The following is a 14,135-nucleotide window of genomic DNA, read 5'->3' on the forward strand; positions in this document are numbered from 1 at the left end:
CTGGATCACCCTTCTCCAGTTCGCACACCCCAACATGGCCAAAGAAATTAGTTCAGTATAAGATTCACACAATTTCGAAGTCTGAATGACAAACTTAAAAGTTTATTAGGCAAGACATCTCGGACTCAAATACTCAGTGCCACATAAAACGCACATTGGTGTGACATCTTGGGTGAAAAATATCAAGATTTCTTCAGATAACATGGCTCTTAAAGAGGGCCTTGGCTTCCCGTGACAAATGCCGGAGAGCCTCCAGCCTCAGCTTGAATGATCCTCTCCCTGGGCACAATTAACAGCAGTGCTTACTAGAGAGGCATCGTAAAACGTAAAACCAGAGCTTCACAAAAACTGAAAAGCACTTTAAATGTTCATACCTAGGAGATTAGAGACTTTTTTAAAAAGGTGGTGTGGGGACAAGAATTTTTCCGAGTCCCTCCAATTCAATCAGATCAAAGGTTGAAACGTGTTGTGACAGAGTATTTATGAGATGCGAGTACACTGGCAGACCAGCCGCTAGCGTCTGCCACGCACTCACTCGTTTCTAAGACCTTCTCTGATTCATCAGAAGGGGAGAGGATATTAATCCCCTGTGAGCCGGACAACGGTGTGTGTGTGTGTGTGTGTGTGTGTGTGTGTGTGTGTGTGTGTGTGTGTGTGTGTGAAGTCTGTGCTCTGTGGGAAACTACTTTTGGCAGGCACGGAATTCAAACACTGAAAAGGATAGAGGGAGGAGGGAGGAAGGAGGGAGGAGAGAGAGAGAGAGAGAGAGAGAGAGAGAGAGAGAGAGAGAGAGAGAGAATCAGGCCAGTCAGGTGGGTGTGCGTGGAAAAAAGAGGTCCACCTAAGCATCCCTCAACCATCTTCCCACCTCCTTCATTGCTCAGAAACCTTCCCCAGCTCAGGTCGGGAAACTGCATTGCCCAGCACTTGCTCAGTACACTATCCACACCTCCAACGATGGACTCCTGTCACCAATGTTCTAACAGGGGCCAGGGAGTGAAAGGATCTACTCAAGTGCCCGTTAGGTGGGGTAGAATAGGGATTGGGCACCTCCGAGGTAAACGGGTGTATTGAAAACGGTGGAATTTGGGGTTCTGAGAATGGACCAAAGCCACATTTTTCCCCCGACCCTTTCTTTTTCTCTTCAAGAATCTATTTGCGCTTGTAAGTTAGCGTCAGTTCGATGGCTAAAAGGGAGGGTGCTGGGGAAGAAAGGAGGTTGAAGGGGGAGAAAAGAGGCAGGGGTAGACGGAGAGATTCCATTCGTCGTCGTTTGTGTTGGTTGCGCTTAGCATTCGGACTCACGTTTTGCACAAGTCACGATTGGGATCTGGCGGCGGGAAAAGTTTCCTGAGCGCCCTCAAATAAGTCCTTTATCTGTCTCGCAGAGGGGCAAAGTAGGCCTGAGTCAAAGCTGGGGTAACCGCCGGAGAGACAAGCAAACTCCTCACTGACAGCCCGCGCATCTGAGTCTCTCGCCAAGCTCAGCTACAGCAGTTCGCAGCCCGCACTAGGGCGCAGGAGCTGCGCGTGGAAAGCCGAGTGCGGTCCACGCTGGGTGTGTGAGTTGGGGTGGCGACCCAGGGCTCTGAAAGCTGTAGCCGAGCCCTGTCCTGTCCCCTAACTGTCCAGGCCACGTGTGAGCCACGGTCGGGTCGTGCTGTCTGGCCAGGGTTTCGGCGCTCCCCTGGGTTCCAAACCTCACTAGAGCAAGGCGTGAGACCCAGGGCCCCAATCTCTGCGGAACCGCGGTTTGTTTTCTGATAGGGAAAAAACGACCAGTCAGCCCGGGAGACCAGAAGTGTCCTAAATACCGGCTTCATCTGCGAAGTCAGGGGCCAAACCTAGGCTCTTGCAAGCCATTCTTTTGCCCACCCTGGGCAGCAGGGCCCTAGTAATTTAAAGTGAGCACAAGTTCTGATCCATCTTGGGACTAGCCTTGCTCCTGCAGGTTGCACTAGTGATTTACCTGAAGAGTAATTAGAGTGTTGTTAGCGAAAGGCAGTTGTGCATCCGACTCTGGGCTAAACACACTTCGCCTTGACTTTTCCTTCTGTTCTTTCTTAAAACCCTTAGGTAGGGGCCGGGAAAGCTTGTAGGTCATCTGAAACCTTATAAACAGCAGGCACCAGTGCCTAAGAGATGTTTGGGGGGTTTTCGAGCGGATCCAACGAAGAGGCAAACGGGCGAGTGGGATGTTGGAGAACCTTGGAGGCCTCCCGCCTGCCTACCCACCCGCCACCACCCACCTGAGGAAGGGAAGAGAGGGAAGTCGCTGTGGCAGCGGGACCTGCCAGCTGCGTGTTGCCTAGAGGCGGGTTGACGGCCGGCCTCTCCCTCTCCTCCCCTGTGCCCAGCATGACGCCTAACCCAACCTGGATTTGTTCTGAGTGGCGGGGGAGAAAGTGAAATGCCACCAGATCAGTGGCAAGTAGCAGCTGCGGCGGCTCTCTCTTGGGAACCCCACTGCACAGAAGCCTCCGAGCGATGTTTGTTTAAGCAACAGCTTTCAAAGTAAACACCAGCGAGTCCCTCCAAAGAAGTTGGGAGCCAAGAGGACTGACAGAAAAAGTAATTTAAAAAAAATGACAATAAAGATTTCTCCCCACCAGAACAAAAAGCGCGCGCGCGCACACACACACACACACACACACACACACACGCACTTTACCATAAAACCGATCGCCACACTCATAGGAAAGACTTTAACACGCAACAAGGTGACCTCAAAGAAAAACACAACCCCACGGGAATGAAGGGTTATTGGTGATTGAGGGGGGTCATACGACAGCTTGATGCGGGGAAGTGGACAGAAACGAACAAAGGGTATTCCCTGCCCTAGAGGAATAAGGAGTAGGCTGGAAGCTATTCGCCGCCAGCCCTGGCTTTGCCTCAGGCACCGAACTTTCCAATATCAAGATATTAACAGATGGCGCGGAGCGCAGGGAGGGCTCTTACTTACATAACCCAGCCACTGCACCGGGCCGCGCAGCGACGCAAGAGGCACCCGCCAGGCCCTCGGCGGGGCTGCTCCGACTCCCGGAGGTTGCTTGTTCATCTGCAACCCCTCCCAGGCTTTGAGGGCGAGGGTGCAGAGAGTCTGTGATTTCGGTTTTGCTTTTTTTTTTCCCCCTTTCTTTTTTAAAACACACACACGGGTTATCTTATCTTCTTCAGTCCACAACGGGGAAACTAGAAGAGCTTGGCTCAGCGATAAGCAGAGGGAGTCCTGCAGAGACAAACGGGGTGCCTTTTCTCGTACTTGGGGGTATCATAGAGTGGAACGTACACACACACACACACACACACACACACACACACACACACACACAGAGTCGCCGCCACCACCAGTGGGTGTGATCAGCCAGTCTTGCTGTCAGCGAAGTTCAAAGGCAGGCTCCGGCCGCAGGGGCACGGGAGTGGGTGGGGTGAGGGTGTTAGTGTCAGCGGACTCCTCTGCCCGCGGGGCGCAGTGGGCAAAATCACACCAATCCTCTGGGCACCGCCACTCTTCCCAGCCCGGACAGGGTGGGAACGCTCTGTGAGAATGGCCGCGTGGCCTTCTGTTGTCTTCACGCCCAAGGCCACCTCTCTCATGTCTGAGTCCCCTCGGTGCTGGCTTTCCAAAACCTGCGAGGAACACTCCGGCGCCTGCTGGAAAAACTGCGGGAAGAGCTGGAAGGTGGGGAGTGTGCCCAGTCCGCACCAGGCACGAGTGGGGCTCCCTCCCGGTGTCCCCCTGTCCTCACTCCTGCCTGGCCTTCTCCTCTGGTTCCACGTTTGGCGTCGCAGCATCCAGGCCCGGGAGATGCTGACCGATAGATGCTGTGCGGTATTCACCGGCGAGCGTGCAGGGGTCCCGGCCACCTGCCCGCCGCTTGGCCTGTCCCCACCCGGGTCCTGCGGCCCTCGCCTCCTTCCTTGGCTGCCACAAGCGACCGCTCAGCTCTGTTCGCTCCGGTTCGGAGTACACCGGACCGAACAGGGCAGCCACCTGCTCCCAGGCCGCGAGCATCCCACGCAGCCGGGAGACGCGGGCCATGGCCAGGCCCGCGCTGTCGCCGCCATGTCCCCTCCCCCGCCTGTTGCTACGGAGGTGGCGCGCCAAAGCCGGTGCAGATACTGGTGTTGAGATGGGGACCCTCTGCAGGGACAGAGAGAGGGTGGGATGTGGCAAGGGTTGGCAGGGTGGTCTCCCCTTTGCCCAGTACAGCGCCGTTCACGGGTGTACGGGTGTACGGGTGTACGGGTGTACGGGTGTACGGCTGTTTTTCTGCCTCTTTTCCTTTGGTCTCTGAGTCAAGGGGGAGATTTCAGAGGTGTTTCTGCATTTTCTGGGTTTTTGGTAATGGGAATGAAGTTACAGATACAGTCTCGGTGTTGACTGAGGACTCTCACTAGAGACAAACAGGCTCAGGCCTGAACACCACAGAAGGGAAGCCCAGCAAAGTTGCATTTTGTTTAAATTAAAGCACAACCAAGCTGAAAGCCAGATTTCTATATTTTTTCTGGTAATATTTCTTTTATGAAGTATCTAAGTATCTGTTTGTCATCATTTTGAGATCAAAAGGCAAAGTCCATATGCTACATAGTTTCCCAAAATTGCTGTTTAAATATGTTTTAAATGTTTTATCCAAGGTGGAGGAGGAGCAGACTGCTAGGAGGCTAGCATGGTGACAGGGTTGGGAGACAGAGATGTGGGGCAAGTGGATCTGAGGACCAGCCAATCATCAAATTTACCCAAGATGCATTAAAAATATCCTGACCCCACTTGAGGATCCAAGGGAGGACCTAGGAATCCGAGGGTAACAGCAAGTCACTGTCCAGGAGTTGCCTACTCTCTGTGACCTTGCATTGTACCTGACTATGCCTCAGTTCTCTTTATCTGTAAAATGGGGATAATATTCCAAACCACAGACTTACAGAGAAGCTTTGACACAGAGTTGTTTAAGATGCAATTGTTACTTGGCTGTATTAGAACAAGAGGGCAGGCAATGGTACCTGGACTGTCTACAAAAATGCCCGAACATAGGACCTCCCTCCTGTTCCCAACCTTTGGGTGAAGTTAGTTAAACATGAATGCTCTGTGAGACTAGCTCATGAAGGACGGGTATCTGAGAATTTTATATCCCCCCCCATAGCATTTAAGCATACAAAATAAATTCAGATCAATGCTTGTCTGCAAACTTGGCTTGTGCTCCTGTGCACACAAAACTGTTTTCTATCAAGTCCAACCCCCCCCCCCAGGAAAGCAGGGGCCATTTACCATCAGAAGTGACAAAGTGTCTCTACAGAAGTCAGAGGTCAGGACACACAGGACAAAAGAACAAAAAAATCAACAACAAGAGCAAAAGCCTCTACTAGAGAGGGAACTGCAAGCAGGAAAAATAAGGTCAATATTTCTGGGCAAAACAAAAACAAATGTATGTCACATGTCACATGTTTTTATATGTTTGAATAAATGTCTCTCCTGAGTACACATAAAGTTAAAAAAAAAAAAAAGAAGAACTTCATAAAATTACACTGAAGCCATTGCAGCCAAGCCACTGCAAGGCAATACAGAATTCTGCCAGGCCAAGGGCAGCTGTGAGCAGGAAAGGGAAACAGGCAGGTAGGTGCCGAGCCTGGCTGCCACGGTGTGCCCTGGCAAAGGCACAGCCAAGGAAACGAACCTGCTGACCTAGTGTGCACCAGTTAAGAGCCAGAGAAGCAGCATTCAGTAGCAGGGGCCCTGGGAACCCCCAAAAAGCTTGAGACAAGAGCTCTAGATTACAGGGGTTCAGCAAAGGAATATCAGCTCAAATCAGCTCAGGGTGTGGATGGGCGGTGGAGGACACCTCCCTTCCATACCTGTCCTTGGACATTGGTATGTATCTTTGGGGAGTGTGGGAAGTCTTGGGCTCCCTAGCTTGTTCCTGTTCAGGTAGAAAATGCATGTGACTCTGCAGGACAAAGGAAAATGACAGCTAAGAAAACTGGAGAGGTGCACGGTACTGAGGCTAAGCTGTTGGGGAAGACAAGGCAACTTGTGTCTTCTGGTCAAAAGCCCTTGCGTACTGGAAGGAATACTTTTTCTATACTTTACTTGTGGGTGGTGGAGCAGGAAAAGCACGTGTGGTGTGTGTGTGTGTGTGTAAGAGAGAGAGAGAAAAAGAGAGAAAAGGAAAGAAAAAGAGAGGGGGAGAGAGAGAGACCTCCGTTTGGCAGGAGAAAGAAAACCGTGGTGGGCGACAGAAAGTGGGGAGGGGGTCTAATGGTGTGGGTGGAGATTGAGAGAGTACAGGTGTGGATGTGGGTGTGTGGGTGTGGGGTCCCTGAGGAGTGTGAGTGACCCAGATGGGTTGTGTATAGCAAGAGTACCAGGAGAGAGAATGAGAACTGAGGGCAGCAAGGTGTGTGTAAGCAACGAGAGGATGCTGAACACCTCGCTGGGCATTTGTCATCCATTTCCAGTCCTCACACTCCTTAAGAGTGAGCAGGGTTGAGGTGGGAGTTAAAGGCCAGGCAAGAGTAAGGAAGCGAGGCAGGAGGCTAAATTTGGCCTGGGTTCTGGTTCTAGTGTGGCAAAGGCCAAGGTTTCTTGGCTTCCTCTAGCCTAGAGTTTTGAAGCAGCTCCCTTGATAATCCCAGGTTGGCTGTGAAGGGACTTGGACTAACAGTTCATAACCATCACCCATAGAGGACAGACATCCTGTCCCCACCGTGTGTGTGTGTGTGTGTGTGTGTGTGTGTGTGTGTGTGTGTGTGTGTGTGTGTGTGTGTGTGTGTGTGTGTGTGTGTGTGTGTGTGTGTGTGTGTGTGTGTGTGTGTGTGTGTGTGTGTGTGTGTGTGTGTGTGTGTGTGTGTGTGTATGTGTGTGTGTTTGTGTGTGTGTATGTGTGTGTGTTTGTGTGTGTGTGTGTGTGTGTGTGTGTGTGTGGCCTCTGCTCAGTCAGTGACCCTTAGGTACGTTGTTTGTGCTTGTTGTCTCCTAGACTCTGCACATCAGCTTCCCCCTTTGCTCCTAAATCAGTCTCCTTCTGCCCCACCTAAGGTCCAGAATTGACCTGCCCTTTCCTCCAGACCCCAGAAGAGCCATTTCTTCTTTCTCAAACACTGGAGAGCTCCTCTTGTCTCTCCTCGGGGATTATGTCTAGCTCCAGTTCTGGAAGGGTCTCGTGGGAGTGGAACTCCAATCTGACTCAGGAAAGGGGACCATTTTCTTGATTCCAAGGCACCACTGCTGCTAAGACCCTGCAAAGCCTGGCATTTGGCGGCCCCGGAGAGGGCAGCCCGTAGCCAATTCTGGCGCTGACCCAACACGAGCAGTGATTAGCTGTGTTTGATTTGGTCAGCTTTCTGAAGCCTCAGCTAGGAGCTCTGTTCTACAAAATCTGGACGAGAGGCCAAAGCATGAAAACCTCATTTTCTCATATTCCAAAGTGACCTTTGCATAAAATCAGCGGAGATGAGATCGGCAGGAAGATGTTGAGCTTCCTCGGCAGCTACGGCCACCGTGTCAGAGGACGCTCTCTCTGTACCATCCACTTTGGATGCCCCACCCTTCTGTTTTTCTGCTGAAAATATTGTGGGTGGGCTGGAGAAGTGGCCCAGTGATTAAGAACACTTGCTTCTCTCCTCAAAGCCCAGAGTTTGTCTCCTAGCACCTACCCTGCATGGTTTACAACCCTCTGTAACTCCAGAACCAGGAGGTCTGACATTCTCTTTCGGCCTCCGCTAGCAGTTACCCTCACATGTACATACCTCACACAGACTCACGCATTCATATCATCAAAAATAAATTCTAAAAAAGGAGAGTAGATGTCATCGAGTATGGGAAAAGACCATCATTTAAATATGGCCTTTCGAATAAAAGGGAAATGTAATGACCATAGTCGCACAATGGATTTGTAATTCCCACTATAAATATTATGCTCCTAATTGCAGGAGCCTATGCAATAAAATATAAGATTCTTAGCGAGGACACGAAGTGGGTTGCATCTGATTCTCCCAACAGACAGGGCTTCCCCCATAGCATGGAGGAGTCAACTGAATCTGGAGGAGATCCCACAACTCGGTCAAGACCAAAGGACAGTCAATTGCAGAGTCTGGGTTGGAACCCAGTGTTTTGTGACAATTTTTTTCCTGGGGAGATTAAACACATATCTACTTGGTTCAGATAGGAATCCCACGGCAGTCCAAAGTAGGGATACCACCGAAGTCCGATATGGTGAACCAGTGAGTTTTATTGGGGTTATTTACAGGAGTATGTGTTGGGGACTACTTACAGGAGCAGAAGTGACCCAAAGACAGCTACGCCACCAAGTGGAAATGAGGTCTTCATACTTTTGCCTGTCGTCCAGGTTAAAATAGCATCTCCTTTGCACCTCAGCATGGGTGACATTTCAGAGAAGCTGGAAACCTGGAGTGCACTGAACAGCCTGTAGGCAGCTCCACAGGTTGGATAGTATTCTTTCCAACTGACTCTGGTCTAAACCTCTACCAGGCAGCTTACCTGGCTTTTGTTTGTCCAGGCAGCTCTCTACTCTCCGAGTCTTTGCAGCTTGACTCTTCAAAGCTCTGCTTAGCTCAGCTGAGGGAAGCTCTCAGCTTTTATTACTTTCTCTGGGAGGGTCTGGCCTAGTCAGTCTGGTCAGTTTCAGGGACTTCCTGAAGCTATTTTTAGTTGTTTACCTTCTTGTTTAAGGAGCTTCCTTCTATCAATCTGGAGGAAACCATTACACAACACATAGGTCATCCTGCTGGGATGTGAGACAAAATCCCTCAGGCTATAGAAATGTCTGCAGGAACATTTGTTTGTGTGCGTGAATTTTTTTTTTTTTTTTTTGCAGTATGTATGTGTGTCCCTAGTGTCTATGGAGGTCAGAAGAAGGCATTCAGTCCTCTGGAACTGAAGTTACAGGTGGTTGTGAGCCACCACATAGGGGCTGAGAATGGACTCAGGTCCCCTGTAAGGGCATACAGTGCTCCTAAACATGGGGTTACCCCTCCATCCCCTGCCTCGTTTTAATAGGGCCATTTCCACACCCTCAGCTCTCCCTTGATTATCCTACCGTCAGTGTTTCCACCCCAAAACTGTGGATATTTCCACAACAAACTTATTGAATGGAGAAAAATGACCAAGCTGTCTGCTTCCATTTTCCCTCTGGATTCCAGCGAAGGCTGTGGAAGGGAAGCCACTCGGGCCAGGCTTCACTGCACATCAGAGGACTCCGGCTGGCGGATCCGAGGACCCCCATTTTGTTGAAAATAGAATTGTAAAAAAATAAAGGTGGTGGGGGCAGGTTAATCCTGTTAAACATGGTGTGTGTTTCTGCAGCGCGCAGGGAGGGATTAGAGGACGAAGGAGACCAAGTACTGTGTCAGCCTCGCCAGTGTCACTAAGGCGACATGACAACTTGTCTCGCGCGATCTTTACAGCATGTTAGGCTGACTCAGAAGTGTTTTCTGGCGTCCCCTTTGTGTCCCCCATGGGGTTCTTTCATTTCTTAAACTTTCTTTCTTTCCCTGTCCCTTTCTTCCCCACACCACGGCTTTGCTTTTTAATCCACGGTGTCTCCCTCAAGTCAAAACATTTAGCTGGCTCTGATCGAGATTTGGTTTTGAAGATGCCCTTTGACCTGGCACTGTGCAAAGCAGCCTCTGAGAAGTGTACAGTCCACCCTCAACCTTTTGCCCTTTCCCGGGGCTCCAGAAACAGCTTCTGGGGAAAACAGCTCGTTCTGGACCGCACATCACACACAGGAGCTGCCCCCTCCCTTTCTCGTCCATTCCTTCCTTCTCTCCTTCCCATACTGATTTACTTTCTCTTCAAACCTTTCCAGCTTCTTTGTTTCCCCACATCTCCCGGGCATTCACCCTGCCTAGAACGTTCCTTGTCACAGCTCTCTCCTCTCTTTCCTCCTTGTTTGCTGTTTTCTCTTCAGTTCTCCTTCAGTCAACAGCTTCCTTTTATCTTTTCTTTCCTAGAATTACCTTCTTGGGCAGCAGATACGCAGCGCTGACTCCAGGGTTCTGCTGCCCTAAGCACACATTCTACTTCTGAGCTGTGTCCTCCGTCTCACTCTCTGAGAACTCTCTTTCCCCTGTTCAATGTTATTTAATGACTTTTCTTCCTTTCCTTTCCTTTCAGCAGCACAGGGACACTTGTAATAAAAGGTTGTGCACCCTTGACGTTTTCCAAGCTGAAGTGAGGTCAGGTGACCCGGGTGGTGGTGAGGGGCCCCACGGCTGACACAGCAAACGAAGGAAGAGGTGCTGTAGAGGAAGCATGGGTCACTGTCTTTCCGAAGCAGGTGTCCAGCCCGGTTGGCCATGTGGCTGGCTGTCCGTCTTTCTGAGGCTTAGACACCCTGTGGCCCACGGTCCCTTCCCCCGCTCCTGCTTTCCTCACTGGCTTACCACCAGAGACTAGATGTTGAGTCAATGGAAAAACAACGCTGGCCAACATTAAAGGGAGACTGTTTGGGAAAGGAAGGCCCTGCTAGGACACAGAGGAAGCCTGCGTGTTAACACGGGCACCTCTTATCTGGGGCAGCTGGGTCTGAGCTGAGTGTGCTCACTCCATCCTTTGGCAAGAGGTCTTCTGCAGACAGGCAGCCTTGGGACTGAGGAGCCATTCTCAGTCCAGAGTGTCCCCAGAACTGTAGAGACAAAAGCCATTGCTCCCCCTAGAGACCGAGACATGGACTGGGAAGCTATGGTTTGAAGGGAGCATGCTTCCTAAAGTCTCTGGATTCTATTCACCCTGGGCCTAGGGAACTAATTCCCATGTGCGGTGAGACTTCCCTTCTGGCCCAAATGTGAGTCCTGGGAAGACAAGAGAGAAAGAAACCTGAAGGAAAAGGGGGGAGGGGCTCTGAGTTGCTTACTGGAGTCTTGATAGAAACACAAGGCAAGTGGCTACCAGAGCACAGATTCACGGTATCTTTTGTGGCCCAGTGAGCTTCAGGACACTGACATCTTCAGACCTCGTTCTGAGGAAAGGCTCGGCAGAACCTGTTAAGAGGAGGTCTGTCTCCTCAGCCTGCCTCAGATCCACCATGCCCATCATTGCCAGGAAGGGTTTTCTCGGCGAGGTGAAGTCCCTGTGATAACGGCTGGACATGTTACTTTGGGAAACATTGGCTGCACCCACAGTAACAGAACAGCTTGGAGTTCCGTTCTGCTTCCGGGTCAGTTTGAACCAGACGCTAGATGTGAGCTAGTCATCGCTGCCTTTCCATTTTTGCTGTGTGTGTGTGTGTGTGTGTGTGTGTGTGTGTGTGTCTGTGTGTGTGTGTGTATTTGTGTGTGCGTGAGTGTGTATGTGTGTGTGTGTGTGTGTGTGTGTGTCTGTGTGTGTGTGTATGTGTGTGTCTGTGTGTGTGTGTGTGTCTGTGTCTCTGTGTGTGTGTCTGTGTTGGGGTTTGTTTGTGTCTGTGTGTGTGTGTGTGTGTGTGTGTGTGTGTGTGTGTGTGTGTGTGTGTGTTTGTGTGTGTGAATGTGTATATGTGTGTGAGTGTGTGTGTGTGTGTGTGTGTGTGAGTGTGTGTGTCTCTGTGTGTGTGTCTGTATGTGTGTGTATTGTGTGTGCATGTGTCTGTGTGTGGGGGTGTGTGTGTCTGTGTGTGTGTCTGTGTGTGTCTATGTGTGTGTGTGTCTGTGTGTCTGTGTGTGTGGTGTGTCTCTGTGTGTGTATGTGTGTATGTGTGTGTGTGTGTGTGTGTGTGTGTTGTGTGTATGGGGCAGGCAGGTGTTATTCCTCAGGCACTGTATCTACACTCATATCACTTTTATTTCTAAATTAAATTTAATTTAATATTTATAATAAATAATTAAATTAAATTATTTATTTTTTATTCTTTCATTTTTATTCATCTGATTTTCTTATATTCTTCCTTCCTTCCTTCCTTTCTCTCTCTCTCTCTCTCCCTCCCTCCCTCCTTCTCTCTCTCTCCCCCCCTCTTTCTCTTCATTTATTTCTGAGACAAGCCTCTTACTGGCCTAGTGCTTGCCCGGGAGGCTAGACTGACTGGCCAGCCAGCCCTGGGGATCTGCCTGCTTCAGCCTCCCCCAGCACAAAGCTGAATTACAGCGTGCCTGTCACACTGGGTTGGTTTTCTTGTTTTATGCTTTTTTGGTTTGCAGGGTTTTTTGTTTGTTTGTTTTGTTTTGTTTGTTGTCTTAAGGTGGGATGTGGGAATGGAACTCATGTCCTTATGCTTGCAAGGCAAGCAATTTACCAACTAAGCCATATTCCGAGCCCCACTTCTTGCTAGTGGCTGTCCTTGCTCCCCTCTGCTCTGGCCATCTTGGTTGCCTGTGGCCCTGTCTGCAGGGACCCCATTCTCTGTTTCTCGGTGGTGGCACTTCTCAGTGTGTGTTTGAAACTCAGAAAAACTTTGCTTTTTTTTTTTTTTAAAAGAAAGATAAAAAAGTATTTGATGTGTCTGAGTGTATTGCCGGGATGTATATCTATAGATGACACGTGTGCCTGGTATCCACAGAGGTCGGAAGACCTGATCCCCTGGGATTGGAGCTTCAGACAATTTTCAGCCACCACATGGGTGCTGGGAACCAAACCCAGGTTCTCTGCAAGAGCATCCTGTGTTCTTAATCTCTGAGCCATCTCGCTAGCCTCTACCTCCTTTCTTCTTTTCCTTTCCTTTCCTTTCTTTTGTTCTTTTTAAAGGCAGACCGTCATGTTGCCCTGTAGCTTTCCTCTTCTGTCCCTCCTGGTGACTCACCTTGAGTGCTGAGGCCATGGAGCTGTCACCATTGCACACAATTCCATGTTCAATTGTCCCCAGGGCTTCCTGTGTGCAGATTAGGCAAGCATTCTATCAGCGAAGTCACATCCCTACCAACTGAGCTGTACCCCAGCTCCCAGACACAGTAAGGAACCATCAGCCCTTCCAAAGCATGACAGTGAGCGCTGAATTTTAAAGAAGTGGAAAATTAAAACAGGAAATAACCCATTTGGCTTCAGGACTTGCAATGAATCAATGCTATTCTCCCTTTTGAAAGAAGCTACTTTGGGAAGGTAGCCTCAAGAGTTAGGTCTCCTCCTCCTCTCCTCTCCTCCTCCTCTCCCTCTCCTCCTCCTCCCCTCCTCTCCCTCCTCTCCCTCTCCTCTCCCTCCTCCCTCCATTCCTCTCCCCTCCTCCTCCTCTCCTCCTCTCCCTCCTCCTCCCTCCTCCTCCTCCTCCTCCTCCTCCTCTTCTTCTCTCCTCCCTTCCTCTCCCTCCCCCTCTCATTCTGTGTGTCTTAAAGGACAACTTGGTAGTCAGTTTGGATCCTTCCACCATAGGGGGCTGGGAATGAATACAGTTTGGCAAGCCCCTCACGTGGCACACCTTTACCCAGTGGGCCAAGGAGATGGTTCAAGTGTTGTTTGTTTTAATTTACACTATTTTGACCTTTGTTTTGTGCTGTTCTCCTCTAGATGTGCAACGTGACCCCAGGCATGTAGCTCATGTGTACTATTAGAAGAACAAAATCAATCTGGTCTGATGCTTCCCGAGGCCAGCCTATAGGTCATGACCCTGTAAGACATCAGTGAACTTCACTCCTGGGCTTGTCTGTTCCCTCAGACAGGACAGGGATGATTACAGGAATGCGATTGGTAAACGTCCATCCCCGTTGAAGGGTAAAAGGTCAAACTTGCACGTATAGGCTGCTGACTTCCAGTTTCCTTCTGTCTGGTCTCAGCCTCTAATCACCAACACACCACTGCTCTCTCCTCAGAGAACCCAGTCATCTGGGTGCTGGATTAATCTGTAGCTTCTCAGGGGAGTTGTTAACCAGTGGAAATTCTGCCAGTGATCTGTGGCACCCGTTTCAGCAAACACACATTGAATAACAGTCCCTCCTCCCCTGCCCCCAGCCACCCATCTGTCCTCTCTTATTCAAGGTTTGACTTTCAAACAGGGTAGAAAGCAAGCTTTTGTTCAATCCCATATTTGTCCTAAGAAGACAATCTATGACACAGATGACTTATAACGTTCTATAGCCTCGTCAATAAGCAAATATCATTGGTTTGAACCAAAAAGCTAAATGTAAAATACATTAAATTCTGTCTTATTGTCTTATAGTTCATTCACCAAAGTTTTATGCTTTTGTGAAGTTCACGAGTGTCTAGTTTTGAGGTTGCT

This window comes from Rattus rattus, chromosome 10 (assembly GCF_011064425.1).
Source record: "Rattus rattus isolate New Zealand chromosome 10, Rrattus_CSIRO_v1, whole genome shotgun sequence".
In the NCBI taxonomy this organism is placed as follows: Eukaryota; Metazoa; Chordata; class Mammalia; order Rodentia; family Muridae; genus Rattus; species Rattus rattus.